This window comes from Anser anser (genome assembly GCF_964211835.1).
Source record: "Anser anser genome assembly, chromosome: 3".
In the NCBI taxonomy this organism is placed as follows: domain Eukaryota; kingdom Metazoa; phylum Chordata; class Aves; order Anseriformes; family Anatidae; genus Anser; species Anser anser.
This window is the reverse complement of record NC_139722.1, coordinates 43,019,742-43,027,981: the sequence shown is the minus strand read 5'-3', so window position 1 is coordinate 43,027,981 and position 8,240 is coordinate 43,019,742.

The following is an 8,240-nucleotide window of genomic DNA, read 5'->3' as shown; positions in this document are numbered from 1 at the left end:
TATGTGTTCACATGCAGTCACAATAGCGTAAAATTGGGTTTTTGTATGTTTCATGCACTGATGGTCAGTGTGTGATTTACTCTTTTTTTTTTTTTTAAGTGAAAATGGGGTATGAATAGTTGCCATAATGAGATTAGCAAACAAATCAATTAAAAAATACATGCTCATTTTCCCCTGTTACATTAGAAGCCTGTCAAGAAGCTTGCTTGTTGATGAGTACTTGAGATTGTCTCGACACAAATTGTTCCCCTTGATGAACGACATGGTTTCCCCAAAGAATAAAAACATTTTTTCCCTTTGCCTCATGAAAAGTGACTGTAATGAGTTGGATCCCCACGGTGCAGTTTGACTGATTTTTTTAAGAACCTCTCTAAGCCCCGAGAGAGACAGAGTAGAAACAGCAACCAGAATTGTGGTTGCACTGAAATCAATGCAAAACTCTCATTGATTTCACCTTGGATGTGGGTGAAAGGACTTGGAATAAGTGTCTCACAGTGTCGATACAAACAAGATAAACAAGTAAATTCAAGACCTCCTGTGGTTCTCCTTGAAGTCTGAGAAAATGGGCAGGCAGAATTGTTGCATGATGTTTCCTTTATGCTGAGTGCTCAGATGGGAAATACATTTGCAGTAATGCACATTTCTAATATTCTTTCCTGCAAGCGTCTGAATAATAATTTCATTAACAGGGAATATATTGTAAATGGTTCAAGAATGTCATGCTTTCATAATAAATGAGTTTGCATATGAATAGACTGGAGACTGAAACTTGAACACTTGATATCCATATCATTGAGTCACTGGCTCACAACATTTTTTTAGGTTGCAATTTGTTTCTTGCTTGCTTTCTTTACCCTTTATTTCTTCCCTTAAGAAAAGATCTATTTTTTTTTCCTTCTCTCTTTCAAAAGAAAAGATACTATAGGTACCATTAGGATGCTTTTCATTTGTATTTTGTAGAGAACATAACTTTAATTTTTACTTGCTCTTTATCATGTGGACGAACTACTACTAGAAATAAGAAAGTTTATTTGAAAATTAAATAGCTTAAGAATAGAGAAGTAAATCTGAAATTTCATTTGGTCATTTATTTGGCAGGAAGAATAAATATATTCTTTTAATCAGAGAAAAAAAATCAGATCTGTTATGTTTGAACATTGTTGCTGAACAGACCAAATGTACTGGCTAAGATTTAAAAAAAAAAAAAGTTCAAATTATATAATTAGTCATCATTATATTATCTGCATAGTAATGAAATAAGATAATTATGTCAGTTGAAACTTAGGTGGGACAAGGAAGGTTAATATGCCTGTGGTAATATTGTTAACTGGTTACACTTAGTAACACTGGTTGATTAACAGTATTACCACAATTATTTTGAATTTTTAATGTCTTACATTTATTTTTCCTTCGTCTTATACTTGTTTATTTTTCTATGTTAGATTAAGGTGTACCTTTCACCAGCCTGTCTGCAGTGTATGTTCTTACCTTTCTTTCAGCTTTCATAATTTTCCATTATATCCTCTGTTTTCTCACTTATTCTTTATTTATGGACATAATAGCTGTAATAGCATGTTCTGGCTTCAGAGCAAATACAAAAGAAGGAGTACCCTGTGCTTGTAGCCTTTTCTTTTATTCCAAGGAGTCCTATCTGTGTCAAAATCATGTCTCTCTTTCTCGCTTACAATTCTGTACTCATTCATATCCTTAGTATATTCACCTTTTGTCGTAGAATATTTGGAAGACACTGAATTGTCAGTGTATGTATGTAAAACAGATGCCCTTGGGAGCAGCAGTCAGGTGAGAAGCCAGCAGCTGGAAACCTTTTTGTTCCCTCAAAGTTCATTTAGTGACAACACAATAAGGTATTTAATTTCTAAAATTATGTGGAACCTAATCTAATATTGGAATTTAATGCTGAGTTATATTTTCAGATAGCAAAGCACTACTACAGAGCAGGAATACAGAGAATACTACCTTGACCATGGAATGTACATCTCTCCTTCTCATACTTTTAATACTTTTAATTTTTTTCTTCTTGATACTGGACATGTGAATTTAATACTCTAATCCTGATGCTTTGTAGCATGCTTTGCAGCATGGGTAACAAACAAGAGGAGCTGGAAGCCATCATGCAGCAGGCAGGCTATGACTTGGTTGCCATCACGGAAACGTGGTGGGACCACTGTCATGACTGGAGTGCTGCAATGTCTGGCTGTAGGCTCTTTAGGAGGGACAGGCAGCACAGAAGGGGTGGTGGTGTGGCTCTCTATATTAGAGAGTGTTTTGATGTTGTGGAACCGGAGGCTGGGAATGATAAGGTTGAGTCCCTATGGGGTAGGATCAGCGAGAAGGCCAACAAGGCAAGCATCCTGGTGGGGGTCTGTTATAGACCGCCAAACCAGGATGAGGAGACGGATGAGGAGTTCTACAGGCAGCTGGCAGAAGTTGCGAAATCATCAGCGCTTGTTCTCGTAGGGGACTTCAACTTCCCAGACATATCCTGGAAGCACAACACAGCCCATAGAAAGCAGTCTAGGAGGTTTCTGGGGAGCATGGAAGATAGCTTCCTGACGCAGCTGGTTAGTGAGCCTACCAGGGGAGGTGCCCCGCTAGACCTTCTCTTCACAAACAGTGACGGACTGGTGGGAGATGTGGTGGTCGGGAGCTGTCTTGGGCAGAGTGACCATGAAATGGTTCAGTTCTCTATTCTTGGCGAAGTCAGGGGAGGGCCCAGTAAAACTCCTTTCTTGGACTTCTGGAGGGCAGACTTTGAGCTGTTGAGGACACTGGTTGGCAGAGTCCCCTGGGAGGTGGTTCTGAAGGGCAGAGGAGTCCAGGAAGGCTGGGCACTCTTCAAGAAGGAAATCTTGATGGCTCAGGAGCGGTCTGTCCCGACGTGCCCAAAGACAAGCCGGCGTGGAAGAAGACCGGCCTGGCTGAACAGAGAGTTGTGGCTTGAGCTTAGGAGAAAAAAGAGGGTTTATAATCTTAGGAAAAGAGGGCGGGCCACTCAGGAGGACTATAAGGATGTTGCGAGGCTGTGCAGGGGCAAAATAAGGAAGGCCAAAGCTCATCTGGAGCTCAATCTGCCTACTGCCGTTAAAGATAACAAAAAATGTTTTTATAAATACATCAGCACAAAAAGGAGGACTAGGGAGAATCTCCATCCTTTACTGGATGCGGGGGGATACTTAGTTACAAAAGATGAGGAAAAGGCTGAGGTGCTTAATGCCTTCTTTGCCTCAGTCTTTAGCGGCAAAACCAGTTGTTGTCTGGATACCCAGTACCCTGAGCTGGTGGAAGGGGATGGGGAGCAGGATGTGGCCCTCACTATCCATGAGGAAATGTTTGGCGACCTGCTACAGCACTTGGATGTACGCAAGTCAATGGGGCCGGATGGGATCCACCCGAGGGTACTGAAAGAAAAGTGGCGGAGGAGCTGGCCAAGCCGCTTTCCATCATTTATCGGCAGTCCTGGCTGTCAGGGGAGGTCCCAGTCGACTGGCGGCTAGCAAATGTGATGCCCATCTACAAGAAGGGCTGGAGGGTAGACCCGGGGAACTATAGGCCTGTTAGTTTGACGTCAGTGCCAGGGAAGCTCACGGAGCAGATTATCTTGAGTGTCATCATACGGCACTTACAGGGCAACCAGGCGATCAGGCCCAGTGAGTATGGGTTTATGAAAGGTAGGTCCTGCTTGACGAACCAGATCTCCTTCTATGACAAAGTGACACGCTTAGTGGATGAGGGAAAGGCTGTGGATGTGGTCTACCTTGACTTCAGTAAGGCTTTTGATACCATTTCCCACAACATTCTCCTCAAGAAACTGGCTGCTCGTGGCTTGGACTGGCGTACGCTTCGTTGGGTTAAAAACTGTCTGGATAGCCGGGCCCAAAGAGTTGTGGTGAATGGAGTCAAATCCAGTTGGAGGCCAGTCACTAGTGGAGTCCCCCAGGGCTCAGTACTGGGGCCAGTTCTCTTTAATATCTTTATCGATGATCTGGATGAGGGGATCGAGTGCACCCTCAGTAAGTTTGTAGATGACACCAAGTTAGGTGCATGTGTCGATCTGCTCGAGGGCAGGAAGGCTCTGCAGGAGGATCTGGATAGGCTGGACTGATGGGCTGAGGCCAACTGTATGAAGTTCAACAAGGCCAAGTGCCGGGTCCTGCACCTGGGGCGCAACAACCCCAAGCAGCGCTACAGCCTGGGAGATGAGTGGTTGGAAAGCTTCCTGGCAGAGAAGGACCTGGGAGTACTGGTTGATAGTCGGCTGAATATGAGCCAGCAGTGTGCTCAGGTGGCCAAGAAGACCAACGGCAGTCTGGCTTGTATAAGAAGCAGTGTGGCCAGCAGGTCTAGGGAAGTGATTGTCCCCCTGTACTCAGCTCTGGGGAGGCTGCACCTCGAGTACCGTGTTCAGTTTTGGGCCCCTCACTACAGGAAGGACATGGAGGTGCTCGAGCGAGTCCAGAGAAGGGCAATGAAGCTGGTGCGGGGTCTGGAGAACAAGTCTTACGAGGAGCAGCTGAGGGAGCTGGGATTGTTCAGTCTGGAGAAGAGGAGGCTCAGGGGCAACCTTATTGCTCTCTATAGGTGCCTTAAAGGAGGCTGTAGAGAGGTGGGGGTTGGTCTATTCTTCCACGTGCCTGGTGACAGGACGAGGGGGAATGGGCTAAATTTGCACCAGAGGAGGTTTAGGTTGGATATTAGGAAAAACTTCTTTACCGAAAGGGATGTTAGGCATTGGAATGGGCTGCCCAGGGAAGTGGTTGAGCTACCATCCCTGGAGGTCTTTAAGAGATGTTTAGATATAGAGCTTAGTGGTATGGTTTAGTGAAGGACTTGTTAGTGTTAGGTCAGAGGTTGGACTAGGTGATCTTGGAGGTCTCTTCCAGCCTAGACAATTCTGTGATTCTGTTTTTAATGCTGGTCATGCTCAGTAAGCATCTGATAAAATTGGATCCCTCTGGACACAGAGAGACCAAAAACTTTTCTTTCCTTCTTGTCATGGCTCACACTCCAAAGCTCCTTGTTTGGTTTCATCAGTCTCTGGGCAGAACCAAAAGACAGCTTTGCTTTTGTGCCACAAAGAGTGGCATAGTGTGGGTCCTTTTTTCAGTCCATTTTTCAACAGCAGGAGAGATACTATAATGTTTCGGTCAGATTTTGGTTTTGGATAGCCCTACCGTTGCTTGGTACATGTTTGGAAAGGCAATTTTAAAACAACCATGGATGACTGTAAGTCTTTAAGCTGTGGATGTAAGCGAGCCCTAATTAAGGTCATACTCTTTCTCTGTCATGAAACTAATCCCTGGATTTACTGAATGGTTCACTACACTGTTTTATTTATTAGAGGTTTCTTCCAGCCTTCTCAGAAATGACCTACTCTATATATACAGAAGTTACATTAGATTCAAAAGTATTACTCAAGTGTATAAAATCAGTGTTTTTCCTTGGAAAACTGTGGACTTTGCATATTTTTAAATTTGTGCTGTGAAATTAATAACCTGGATAAGCGAGAAAAAAATAAGAACTTGCAGCCATAGGAAAAGTACTATAGTCACCTTAGAAAGTTCCATTTATATTTTTATGTCTAGGCAATATATGTAGGTAGAAATTTCTTTTACTTACACAGGGAAGTAATATTTATGTAGCTAATAATTCTAGGATGTCAAAATGCTGTATACCTTGTTTACCAAGCTTGGCAAGCTGTGCTGTTGTATATATTGGATTTGTATGAAGGTTATTCATAGAGCAAAGAATGCAGACAATATGTTGCATGTAGGTTATGTTAGCATATATTTGGAGGAGCTTTTTCTTTCTTTCATTCCTTATTAAGTTCTAAGACCTTTTCTGGAAAGATAAAAAGATATAGTCAGTTAGCAAGCTTAACTCTTTTTAATATATATATATATATTTCTGGTTAGAAGCGAAGTCGCATATTTTAGGGAAAAAAAAAACATTTTTTTTTCTCTCTGCTGATAAAGAAAATGATACAGACAGAATTTACATATTGTTTTCAAGGTTTTCCATGGAGTAGTTATCAATCTGTGGATGTATTTGATTTGGAGTCTCATCTCCTTCAGAAATTAAAAGCCTCATTTGTGCTTCCTCTTAGATTAAATGAACTGTGATAAGACAATGATGTTTTCTTCTTCTGGCAGAAAATGTAATTCAACCTAGGTAGTCATATGCAATGGTTTATTTATTTATTTATCATCAGTTGCAACAGAATAAATAGTTCTTCAAAGGAAGATGATACAAAGATTGAGTTGCTTTGGTGATAGGGTGGCATATGCTTTAAACATACCTGAGATAGGTGGGGTTGGCAAGAAAAAGAACCAAAGCAAGGGAGTGTTTAAAAAAAAGGCACATGGTCCGCAGCTACGCATTAAAAACATCAATTTGGATTCAGAGTGTTCCAATACCATCTAAGCATTAATTGATTTAGTATTAATTGAGAAAATAAATAATCTGAATAGTATTTCATCCCATTTCTAAGAGTGATCCAGCATTTCAGTTGCTAGTCATGCATTAATGCATGCAAACTTTCAGAAGAAATAAGAACTGTTCTCATTGCCACACAAGGTAATACACATATAAAATGCAAATGCACATTTACCTAACTGTACATCCAGAAAGGCTGTAGTCTTACCATTTTAAAAGGCCCAGTTTAGAGTGCCTATTAACTTTCTCAAGATAAAACCGCTTAGTGATTTTGTTTTGTGGTCAGGATAGCTCTGCAGGATAAAATAATTCCTTTTAATCTTGTAAGGAAACCAGCAAAGATCACATAGCTACTGCAGAGTTAAACTACCACCAGGGTTTAAAAGTGAGGTTCAGAGGTCTGTGTGCTTAACTGCTGCCTGTATATGTGAATATTAAAATAAGTAGTGCTATGTTTTGTTGTTATTGTTGTTGCTGTGGAACATCAGTGATGAAAATGTACTAGTATCAAACAACGTGCTATTTGCAATTCAAACTTTTTACTACCTTTTTTTTTTATATTATTATTATTTTTTTTAGGAATAAATGAAGCACTAATACATTTCACGCTGAGATGTAACTGTCATACGAAGACAACTACATTTTCTTTTTGACCACTGGGTACATGATTAAGCTGCAGTTGAATAAACAGTAACAAATGTACTTTTTTTGTTTTGTTTTGTTTGTCTGAAGGATTGCTGGGTGAGATACATTATTTGTCTCATTTCCCAGTAAAAGTTTATAACAAATTTCAATTTGTAGTCACATATTGAACAGAAATACTGGCTCAAAGTAAGTTGAAGGTGTGCAGTATTTTAAAGCACCGAAATGTACTGCATGGCCTTATAGCAGTAGTGCAGCTGGGATGACAAAAGGCTACAGAGAAATGTATATGCTGCCAAATCAGTCTGCAATTTGAAAGGTGCTGGCACCGAAGGAGTCACAAGAGAATGGAGGGAATATGTTGAGTTAGACTATGAAATGAGCACTTCCAATAGTGGAAGCACTATGAAGCACAGATTTTCCTCATAAAAAATAAAATAAAATAAAAAAGATGTATTTGTGTTTAAAGTATTCCTGCCTTCCATCCTGGTTAGTTTGAGCTCATAAACCTAGAATGGGAAGCATACTAGAATTTTTATTACATTGCTGTTCTATAAAACAGCATAGTTTCCGTCTGTGTATTAGTGTTTATGTAATTGAGATGCAGAAAATGTTTGGTGCAGTTACCAAAATAGAATCCCCATTGCTCTTTCAGCCACACAAACTGCACTTGAAGAGCTCTTCTACCAACAGCATACTTTTCCCGCATTGAGGGTCTCATCTTGGAATGTTGTTAGAATTGCGAGAAGCAAAACAGGATCATGCAGACCAGGATACAGCAAGAAGGTGACCTGGTAGTTCACAAGAATATCTGTTTGCATTATATAGCCAAGCATTAGTGTCTGGAAGGTCGCCAAGTGAGTCCAGTAATTTCCGTAATTATGCAGTTAAAACCATCTGCATCATGAAGGCATCTAATTAATTCAAAGATCTTACTGTTTTACGTGATGAGAGAGGGATGAACGGCATGCAGTTATTGTTGCACTTGAGACCGTAGGCAGACTTGGCAGCTGATTTATCACGAAGAGAAAAGGAAACCTCACTGAGCTGGCAAATGGTCAAGCACTGCAGCTTTCATTATTACAGTCTCTAACAATTTTTGACATTAGATTATTGACAGAGCATGACTCTCCATTGGTCAGTGC